Genomic DNA, 11,963 nt, shown 5'->3' with positions numbered 1-11,963 from the left:
AGTTTGACATGCTTGGTCTACAGTAACTAGACTAGGCTAAAATTAATTAATTTAATTAAAAAAACCCAGCAAATATTAAATATAACATCCTGGAGATTGGAATTGGGCATCTATCAAGTCAGTCTTTCAATGACACCTTCCCTAATACATGGTCTTTAGACAAAGACCAAATATCTGAGAAATGACTATGTATATGAACAGCATAATACCTTGTTGAATAAAACGTATTTAAGTCAATTAGGTAATCATAGTTAAGCCTTCCATGGTAACCATCAGTCAGTGATTATAAACTGTTAATAACACTAGGTAAGGTGATTTAATATTTTTATTTTTATACAGCAAGTATTTATTGGTCATTTGAAATGTGTCAGCCACTTTCTAGACATGAGTTACTTTGGAGAACAAAACAGAAATTCCCTGCCCTCCTTAAACATACATTTTAGTGGGAGAGACAATGAATGGAATATAGGGAAGTTATAAAGTGTGTTCTAAGTAGAGAAGTACTGTGAAATATATGTACAGACATTTATATGCATTACACCGAGGAAGCTTCTGGTGTGGAGGAAACACGTCTGAAGGCAGTCCTCTGGTGGGTCCTCAGGTGGCGGTGGTAGGTGGATGACTGGCGGTAGTGTCTCCGGCACATGGAACACACATAGGGCTTCTCTCCCATGTGGGTTCTCTCGTGAGCCAGAAGGTTGGTTCTGTGGCTGAAGGACTTGGCACACGTGCTGCACCTGAAAGGCTTCTCTCCTGCATGAATCTTCTAAGGAATGTGTAGTCTAAGCTAAGGCCTGGAAGAAGCCTTTGTCACACGTGGCACAAATACATGTTCTTTCATTTTATTATTGTTTTTTTCTGATGGATTTTTTAAAAATATGTTTTTATTGATTTCAGAGAGAAAAAGGGAGAGGAAGGTCTCCTGCACACCCCCTACTGGGGATTGAGCCCATTACCCATGGAACCTCGATCTCCTGGTTCGTGGGTCAATGCTCAACCACTGGGCCATACCAACTGATGAACTTTTAATGGAGAAAATTGCCTAAAACTCTGGCTGGATAGTTGGTTAGAGCATCATCGCAATATGCCAAGGTTGCAGATTTGATCCCCTGTCAGGACACATACAAGAATCAATCAATGAATGCACAAATAACGAACAAATTGATATCTCTCTCTCTCTCCTCTCTCTTCTCTCTTTCAAATCAATAAATGAAAATAAAATAGGAAAAAACCCACCAAACTGGAGATCTTGGGACACTCCTCACATTGGAATGACTTTGGGGCTCCATGGAATCTTTCTTGGTGTCCCCCACATGTGGAGTTTCCCTCATTGTTCTGGTGGGTAAGAGCAGGCTCAAGGGTGATCTGGTCTGACCTGGAGAGAAACACTGGTCCCACCTCCATAAGGAGATCTTGATTAGAGGGTCCTTTTAGGGCCCTTCCTGAGACCTGGCGGTGCCTAGACATGCTCTTCTGGAGCTGAGTGTATGCTCCAAAGAAACACCTTCCTCTTCACCTAGAGGGTTGGCAGACTCTAGAAGTACTGCCACGAGGCTTTGTTAATCCTCCATATATCTTCTTGGTTTCGGTAAAGGACAAAAAACCATTGAAATTATCCAACCCAAATACCTAACTTTTCGAGGGCTTGGATTGGGCTCTCCTCCCAGTAAATTCTATTGGGGTTTCATGCCCTCTATCCAACCCAATTACCTTTCCGATTGTCCCCACCCTAGGCCCTATCTCTCTATTTCGTCACCCTGACTCCCATTGCGCATGTGCCCCAGCAGAGGAATTCCTCCCCCACCTCCGGTACAGGGCTTTAGCATTTCTAAGGTTTCCTGTCCCATTCTGGATGGTGGCAGCCCCCCTAGAGTGTGTTAATGGGTCTGTTTATAAGTAAGCTAGATGGAAATTCTGTTCTGTTACTTGTTCCTTCTTCCCAGTTTATGAAAATTATTTCATTCTCTTTTGCTTTCTTATATTAATGACTCTAACTGCCTATGCTGACAATATGATAACTCTATTTTTAATTTTTGAGGAACTTCATGCTGTTTACCAATTTACATTCCCACTAACAGTATGCAAGAGTTCCCTTTTCTCCATATCCTTGCCCACGTTGTTATCTTGTCTTCTTGCTGATAGTTATTCTAACAGGTGTGAAGTACTATGTCACTGGCGTTCTGATTTTCATTTCTCTGATGATTAGTGATGTTGAGCATCTTTTCACTAGGGCAGGGGGTCATAATTCAATACACCTGGCCCTGAGGTCAGCCATGGGGTCACTGGTCTGGTTTTGCTGCTTTTCTGGACCTGGAGCTGAAATACAACTGAGGCCTAAATGTTATCTCTAGGAAGGAAAGGTCAGGGGGTCCAACCGCATGACCAGTGATATGCTAGGGGAGGAAAAGTCACCCTGGGGCCAGGTCCCACCCTACAATTGTCCATTGCAAGGCTCCTGGGGCTTTCCGCCCTCGTGACCTGTACCTGGCCCATCATCCTTGCTCTGCCTACTACATGTGAGCATAAAATAGTTTTTCATTTATTTGTATCTTCTTCAGTTTCTTTCATCAGTGCCTTATTGTTTTCAATGTATAGATGTTTCACCTCCTTGATTAAATCTATTCCTAAATGTTTTATTGTTTTTATGCTGTTGTAAAATGGGGTTGTTTTCTTTATTTCTCCTTCAGATATTTTGTTAGTGCAACTAAATTTCATGTTGATTTTGTGTCCTGGGATTGGATAAAAAGTAAAATGGAGAGACACATACTTCTTTTACATTGGTGGGTACAGGATAGTTAATAACTAACATTTACAGCACACAGAGATGTTATTCAGGGCAAGAAAACAATGAGGGGTTCTGTGGTCTCTTGCTCTGTTGTGGTGGCTGTGCCCTAAGGGGCCTTGAAAAGGTGAATACGCTGATATTTCATAGTCCGTTATCTTGCAAAAAGACAGCACTTACGGTGAAGATTGACCTTTGTCAAGGAAGCTACACCCTAGATGTGACTATCCTCCCTGACTCATTTATAGTTAAGAATTTTTATATTTATTTTTAAAAATATACTAGTATTTTCTTTTTTTAAAAAATATATTTCTTTATTGATTTCAGAGAGGAAGGGAGAAGGAGAGAGAGATACAAACATCAATGATGAGAGAGAATCATTGATCGGCTGCCTCCTGCACACCCCCTTCTGGGGACCAAGCCCACAACCCAGGCATGTGCCCTTGGCCAGAATCGAACCTGGGATCCTTCAGTCCGCAGGCTGATGCTCTATCCACTGAGCCAAGCTGGCTAGGGCAATATACTAGTATTTTCATTGATTTCCGAGAGGAAGGGAGAGGGAGAGAGAGGTAGAAACATCAATGGTGAGAGAAAAATCATTGATTGGCTGCCTCCCACTGGGGATCGAGCCCACAACCCGGGCATGTGCCCTGACCAGGAATCAAACTGTGACCTCCTGGTTTATAGGTTGACGCTCAACCACTGAGTCACACCAGCCAGGCAGGAATTTTTGTCTAGACCACCCTGTGTGGTTACTGTCAGTCTCTGAGTTTGTAAGGCACATCATGCAGGCCTCCTCTGAGCTTGTCAGGTTTATCATTTGGCCCGTTTTTCATCTACATTACAAAATGGAGTACTTTTGCATACTTGTCATGAACAGAAAATATTTAATCTCAGATGTTGATTAATTTCTTTATAATTATAAACAAATAATGTCAATCATTCTCATAATAACATTATAAATGACTTATTTGTAAATTACTGGGCTAAGTTTACCACTTGGAAACCGAAAATATTTTACACAGAATTTCCATTCTGAGGTATTTACTTCATTGTATAGTTTATGAAAAATCAGAACAATGAAACTGAGGAAAGAATGAAGAAACAAAATGGAGGTGCCATAGCTGAGCTAACAAAGTTACTTAAATCAGAATGGGTTGAAACATGAAGAATAGGTTTTATTTTACCTTACCTAGCCTGAGAACTTAAGCTTTGGAACATTTCAGTTGTGTATCAGTGCCTGGAGATATGTATAAATCCTACAGATAGCACCCTAAAGACCTCGGGAAAGAATGTGCATGTGTGCAGAGCCCCTGACATCTGGAAGATCTCCGTGTCAGCCATTCCAGAAGCTGAGGTGCAGGACGGCTTCTTCTCAGGAATGTACTTTTTACTGTAAGGTTACCAGTGGGAGGAGGAGACCTCAGTTCTTGTCTTCTGGAAGGAAAGATTTCAATCAAGAGACAAAGTGCAGCAAAGTAAGTAAGAATCTATTGGCCACAGCAAAAATAGGTTTAGGACAGTGAAACAAGGAAGCAACCGGAGAGCCTCGCTGGGCTGAAGATAAGAGTGCTAATCAATGCCACAAGTAGAGGGTTTGTGCTGGGGTAGAGTAGGAGATAAAGGTGCCTGATAATTCAGCATTTACAACTCTTTTTTGAGAAGGAGAATTTTTCTATGAAATGTCTCTAGCTTTCATTCTACTGATTTTTTAAGGGTGGGGCCTTTATCTTACCTACTCTGATGTTTTCAGTGCCTCCTACAGTGCTGAGATAGGGAATGTGGCCAAACAGCTGTAACCAATGAGGCCTGCAGGGAGGGCTCTATGCCTTAGAACTCGCAGAAGATCAGCTCCATCAACATGGTGACTAATTTTACCTTATGGTGACCCCTAGCCTGTTGTAATACATTAGCGTAGTAAACATCACCACCCACAGCTGCCATGATCCGAAAGGGAAAGCCCATATAAGCATACAACTTGGCCAGCAGGTCTCTTCGAAGTCTCCACCCTTGTCCTGGAAGAATCCTGACTATTCCTCCCCCTTATCGAATACCCCACCCCTCGATTAAATCTGAATAAAAAGTAAACCCTTGCCCTGACCGGTTTGGCTCAGTGGATAGAGCGTCGGCCTGGGGACTCAAGGGTCCCAGGTTCGATACCGGCCAAGGGCATGTACCTTGGTTGCGGGCACATCCCCAGTAGGAGGTGTGCAGGAGGCAGCTGATCGAGGTTTCTCTCTCATCGATGTTTCTAACTCTCTTTCCCTCTTCCTTCCTCTCTGTAAAAAGTCAATAAAATAAAAAAAAAAAAAAAAAAGTAAACCCCACCAGGGAGGGGCTGCTCGCTCTGTGCCGAAGCCCCTCTCTGTCTCACTGCTTCACTAGGAAACTCCCTTTCGCTTTAAGCTCTGTGCTGGTTGGTATTTGAATTATTTCCTATGCAAAGCTGAGAACCCATAGTGGGTTGCAGATCTTCTGGTCCCCAGACCTCCAGAATGCCTACATCAGTAATTTCTGAGCCTGGCATAGAGAAGGCATCCTGTTTTTGTTGAATGAGTGAATGAATGAATAAGATTCATTAAGTGAATTACTCAAGATCAAACAACTTCTAAGTGTTAGAGTTATGACTGGAACAAATCATTGTTTTTACTCTATTCAGACATGAACTATAAAATATTATAGAACCATAATTTCTCCATCTTAGCTTTTGGGTGGGCCTTAAGAAATTGGTATTAAGGCTCTCCAGAGAAACAGAATCAATAGGATGTGTGTGTGTGTGTGTGTGTGTGTGTGTGTGTGTGTGTGTGTGTGTCTGTGTGTAGGAGGGAGAGAGAGAGAGAGAGAGATTGTAAGTAATGTAATTATGGAGGCTGACAAGTCCCAAGATCTGCAGGGTGAGTCTGAGTCAGTGAACTGGAGACTTAGAGGAGCCAATTGTGTAGTTCCAGTCTGAGTCCAAAAGTCTGAAAACCAGGAAGAGATGATGCTTCAGTTCCAGTTCAAAGACAGAAGAAAGCCAATGTCACAGTTTGAAGGTAGGCAGGCAAGAGGAATTCTCCTTAACTTGGGGAAGGGTCAACTTTTGTGTTCTATTCAGGCCTTCTACTGATTGAATGGGGTCCACCCACATTAGGGAGGGCAATTTGCTTCACTCAGTCTACTCATTTAAATGTTAATCTCATCCAGAAACGTCCTCACGGACTCATGGTCTATATACCAGTTCTAAACATGTACGTATACACGTTCCTTTCGTTGAGATAGTGCAGCATGGGGGTGAAGAACACCTTTGCTCGGGTTCAAATTCCAGTTACCAGGTGTATGAACCTGACAAGTTACTTTTCTTAGTGTCAGTTTCTTTCTCTATAAACTGGGAATAAAATTGGCTATTATTTGTAAAAATAATGTAAATGGAGCCACTTTGAAATGGAGCCAGAGCTGCCATGCCAGGAGAATTGACTCGCACATCTTATGCCTCAAACCTTTGGAATGTTAAAATGGGGCAAAATGAACTTTGGTCTGGGCCTAAAGCAACCTGTGTCCAAAAGAACTGTTTGAAAGGATAACAGGAAAGTAGACATTATGACTTATGAACTAATGACTGTGGCACTAAAAATTAAAAACAACATGCTCCCCCTTGACCAGCATCGAACTTCAGTCCGCAGGTGGACACTCTATCCACTGAGCCAAACCGGTTTTGGCAGCCACTCTTCTCTTTCTTACAAATACCCCTTGCCTTTGCCTCCTAATCAGAACACTTGGGTTTCTGCCTGAATCAGTGCTTCTCTAATAGCTTTTTCTTTTTAATCTCAAAGAATGCCTGTTGCCTCTTACTTTGGATTATGTTTAGGTTATCATATCTAATAAGAAACAATACAATTTAATAAATGTGGCATACCAATACTATTTCTTTGATTCTATAGTCATGTAAAATATCAAATTATGCCCTAGCCGGTTTTGCTCAGTGGATAGAGCGTCGGCCTGCGGACTGAAGGGTCCCGGGTTCGATTTCAGACAAGGGCATGTACCTTGGTTGCAGGCACATCCCCAGTGGGGGGTGTGCAGGAGGCAGCTGATCGATGTTTCTCTCTCATCGATGTTTCTGACTCTCTATCTCTCTCCTTTCCTCTCTGTAAAAAGTCAATAAAATATATTTTTAAAAAATAAAATATCAAATTATGTTTTTAATTTTAAACACTCAAGTAAAATAAATATCTTTAATCCCAGTGGCATAAATATAATGACAATATCGCCTTACTTTGAATAATACTTTATACTTGTCAAATTATTTGAGTATACTATCACATCTGATTCTTACAACAATCTTTTTTTTTCTTTCTTTCTTTAGATTCTTACAACAATCTTAAAGAGTGGGTAAGTAGATGTCACTATCCCCACTTTACAGGTGAGGAAACTGAGGAATGAGAGATTCAAACTGATACACCAAGGACCAAGCACCAAATTAATGACTGACTTAGGAACTTTTAACTTAGTATGCTTTCTAATACACCAAATCTAATTAGACTAAATTCTAAACTCTTAAATAAAAAATATCAACCAGGTCTTCAGTCAAGAAGTGATTTTCTTGCCCTAGCTAGTTTGGCTCAGTGGATAGAGCATCAGCCTGCAGACTGAAGGGTCCTGGGTTCGATTGTGATCAAGGGCACATGCCTGGGTTGCAGGCTCGATCCCCATTAGGGGGTTTACAGGAGGCAGCTGATCAATTATTCTCTCTCTCAATATTGATGTTCTATCTCTCTCCCTCTCTGAAATTAATAATAAAAAAAGAAGTGATGTTCTTTCAATACATGTGATTATTAGGCATCTTAAAATCTCAAAATTTTACATTAATAGGAATGCAAAATGGACTTTGTATATATCACATCAATAACAGATTATAACCATAGTAACTAATTTTATACTCCAGTTTGGTTCACTAAATAATATCATATATTTTAGGTGATACCTGTTCTCATATTAAAGTTAGAATCTTGGGTTTGACTCAGCTGCCTTTTTCTAAGGTGCTATAATAAAATTTCTCTGTTGATATGATACTGTCTTAAACTCACTCAAAAATATTTTTAAAGGAGTGTGATATGCAGTAGAAATAATAGTTTTTCTAAGTTGGTGTAGGATTTATATCCTTAACACCAATTTAAGACTCAAATCCTTTTTTTATTGAAGTTATAATCTTGATAAGATGATAAAATAATTAGAATTACCCCAAATCTGCCATTCTGATGGTGTAGTTATTTGATATTGAATAATTTCCTCCTATTTCTTCAGTCTCTAAAGAAGAATAAATTCCAGTTGGTCTCCCAAAGCCCCAACTTGAATGGCTTCCTGGTAACTTTGAGTTTAAGAGCTATGCCTTTCACTTCTTTCATACTCCCCCGTATAGGACCCAGGACAATGCCATGCTTGTAGAAGGTGCTTAATAAGTTCTAGAGCAATGAATATGTACATGAAGTTGGTTTGGAAGAGACCTGGGGAAGTCTGGGATAAAGACACAGGAATACTCTCTTTGTTCAAAGTACAGATAAATAAGATACCTCAACTCTGAGACATCAAAAATAACACCCTGTGTAGCAGTTGGTGAGAAGAAGCAGGTATAAGGGGAAAATGACAAAGAGGAAGGCACAGCCACGGTCCAGGGAAATGAAGGCAAACTTTGATCATGAGACAAGGGTGAGCTAGGGAAGGGAATGATGTCATCAGAACAACAATAGAGGAAGACAGTTTTGGCAGCAGCTTTTGAATAGACTTTGAAGAAAAAAAATGGGAGAGAGGGGAAAAAGGAAACAGGAAAAGGAAGTCTGCTCAGAACTCAGCATGACATTTGCAATGGGTGGGGAGCTTCCTGTCACAACTTGATGTTTGGAACATCTGGTCACCTTTTCTAATGAGACCTAGAAACGTCAGCTTTCTCAAGTGATCCGGTTAGAATATGTATGGATTGCATGGCCTAACAGTCACTGCCAGTAGAGATAAGCCTATTTGAAGAAAGAAAAAAAAAAAAAACAGATGGAAAACAAACTCTTCTCTTACACCGAGAACACTCTACTAGTTTTAAGATGTAAGAAATCATGTTTGTAAATGTATACACATGCTTTACGTGTTTTTGGAATTTATTGGTGTTGTGTCAATATTAAAGTATTGTGAATTCTTTTTTATTTTAATGACCTCAAATGGCGAAATGTAGCTAACAGATTTACTAAAATTCCTCACCTTGAGGCCAAGGTTTCCCATAGCACAATTGTGCCCTCTAGCGTTCTCAGTATTTAATGAAGGCTACTAATAATTCCTACTTGATCATCACTGTATGTCAGTAAAAGTGTGTGGCTATGTGATGATAACAAATAAGCCTTCAAATCTCAGTGGCTTAAGAAACAAAATTTTATTTCTCAGAAAGTCCAGAGCAGGTTGGCAGGGTCTGTGGCCAAGCAACCTCTTGGGGATCTAGACTTCCTGTATCTTGTGATCTCTATCACCTTCTCACCTGCCAGTCACCAGGACAGGGATATAGAGAGGATGAGGCTCACTGGCTTTTAACTGCTTCAGCCAGGAAGTGGCACCTGGCACCCTGCTACTTCCTACTGGCCAGCACTAGTCAGGCAGCCCCAGCCCAAACCCAAGGGAGCCTGGAGGGGTGGAGAAGCACATGGATGTTTTGGGAACACTAACTGCTTCTGCTAAAGCCTCTTCAGGAGCGGCTGGGGAAGAACATATTGGACCAGTAGAAAGGTATTCAAGCAAAAAGAGATTACAATGCAATTTTAATATTCATAGTTCTTCATTTTTCCATATGACACTCAAAATTAAATATCCCCTTTGTATAATGGCAGAGGTGTAGGGACAGGTTTATATTAGAATTTCTGTTCTGATTGACTTTTGTATTAAAATAAAGTGTCCCTTATTTCCCTGTTTGTTTGTTTTTTTTAAAAGAACTATCCTCCTCTTCCTGCATCTATTTCTTAGATGTAAGTTGTACTTCTATTTTTAATTATTTCTTTCCAATTTTAATTTCAATATACTTGAAAGTTGTTTCCCAAACTGTTATCCTTACTGATATTTCAGCCTTGAGAAGTATATTACATATATATGAGAGTTTATAAATTATACCTATTAGTAGGGGAATATAGGGCGGAGCAATAAATAATAATATAAGGATAAACTCTGTGTTTTACAACTGTAAAACTACCTTTGCCCCACCCTATGTATACTTAAGGAAACTTTATGATTGTCTATTAACTATTGAGCTTAATGTGTCTTATTTTAATTTTTTTTCTTGTGGTAAAACATACATAACATTAAATTTACCACCCACCTTAACCATTTTCAAGTGTGCAGTTCAGTGGCATTAAACACATTCACACTGTTGTGGAATCATCACCATTATCCATCTCTGAAGCTTCTTTATCTTCCTGAACTGAACCCCTGTGTCCATTAAAACTAACTCCTATTCCTCCCCCCACCAGCCCCTGAGAACCACCATTTTCTGTTCTGTCTCTATCAATGTGACTACGTTAAGTACCTCATAGAAGTGAAATCATACAGCATTTGTCCCTTTGTGACTGGCTTATTTCATTTAGCATGTTTTCAAGGTTCTTCCATGTTGTGGCATGTGTCAGAATTTCATTCCTTTTTAAGTCTGAAAATCCATTATATGTACATACCACAATTTGTTTATTCATTCAGATTGGCTCATCTTTGGGACAATATTACACTTATTTTGTTTAGTCAGTTAATCTTAGTACTTAATTTGAAAGACATAATCTATAGCACATCCTGATTAGAGAGACATCAAGTTGTTCAGCCTTTGGCCACCTGTGTCTTCTTAGTCTATATATCTGACATACATATTTTAGTATTTCTATTTTTCATCGCACTTTCTGACAAAATTCCACTTTTCAAAGGAAGTTTTCTTCACTGTACCTAGTGGTGCTCTGGGGATAATCAATTACAGTATGTATTTGGCCCCAAGTTACATTGCTAAGATTACCTTGATATTCTGAGAGACTGACTTTTTAAATGTTATTTTAAATATGGAGATGCTTGAAGTGGTACGCACTTCATCACCAGTTTTACCATGTTTCTAAAAGTTTTTATCATATTTCTACTGTTGTAATTCTATCACTATTAATATTATTAACCTCCACATAATAACAATAGCTATAGGCACCATTCTAATTATTTGATATACACAATACATGATGATGCTAATTTTTGAAAAAGAAAACATAGGAGAAAAAAGCAAGGTAGAAAGAAGGAAAATGATAGATTACTCAAGTTTTGGACATGTTGGGTTTGAGGTGCCAGAGGAAAGAGGCTGTCTTGTGTAGGATAGCTGGTGGGAAATGTGAATTTGAGTCGGAAGTCAGGAGCACTGCCGGGGCTGGAGGTGGATTGGGAATGAATAATATGTCTGGAAGAGCTGCAGCTATGAACAAATGAGATTGCTGAGGGAGAGAGAAAATGCAATGCCCAATTAGCCTAGCACCAGCCCCAAGCTGAGCCCAAGGGAGGAGTAGGGATAAATCAGGCAAGGCAGGAAGGCAGGAAAAGACATTTCAGGCGAAGGAAACAGTGATGGCATGGCGTCTGCATGGTCTTGGAAACGCCTGCTCTACTTTCCATCTCCATGAATTTGACTATTTGAATGCCTCACGTGATGGAATCATGCCTACTTACCTGCCATGTCTGGTTTATTACGGGCAGTGCTTCTTACCCTGGCTGTGCAGCCAGATCACCTGAGGAACTTGGAAAAAGCAAAAATGTCTGGGTCCCAGAATGAGATTCTGAGTTACGTGGTCTGAGGTGGGGGTCAAACTTCTGCACTGAAAAAATGGAGTGCGAATATCTGCCGTGGAAGGAGAAGACCAGAGGAGGATCGTGTTCTGTTAGGTGACGGAGGCCAAGGGCCAGGGGAATGGCCAGCAGGGAAAACATGCCCTGGGAGAGGGCTAGAAGGCAGAGGACCTGGGGCAGCCACTGGGTTTGTCAGACAAGTTTTCATGAGAAGCTTCGATGGAGCAGTTTCTGTAGAGGGGTAAGGACAAATAATTGGTGGAGCAAGTCTTCTGGGGCACTGGAGAAATCGGGATCAAAATTATGGATAGAAAAGGAAAGGATTCAAGGGTGAGTGGAGCTGCAGATAAATTACTAGACAGAAGGGATGCCTATG

General features: G+C 40.4%; 1 pseudogene across 1 annotated transcript; it reads right to left on the bottom strand.

Moving 5' to 3' along the window:
* Positions 1-535: 535 nt before the first annotated feature.
* Positions 536-11,477, bottom strand: LOC308255929 (annotated as a pseudogene). Its single transcript has 3 exons — positions 11,471-11,477; positions 1,237-1,516; positions 536-842 (listed from the first exon to the last, which is right to left on the bottom strand). The product of its transcript is annotated as an uncharacterized misc_RNA (transcript).
* Between the last annotated feature and the right edge of the window lie 486 nt (positions 11,478-11,963).

This window comes from Plecotus auritus (genome assembly GCF_963455305.1).
Source record: "Plecotus auritus genome assembly, chromosome: 8".
NCBI lineage: Eukaryota > Metazoa > Chordata > Mammalia > Chiroptera > Vespertilionidae > Plecotus > Plecotus auritus.
The sequence above is the reverse complement of the archived record's forward strand: the minus strand, read 5'-3'. Positions and strand labels throughout refer to the sequence as shown.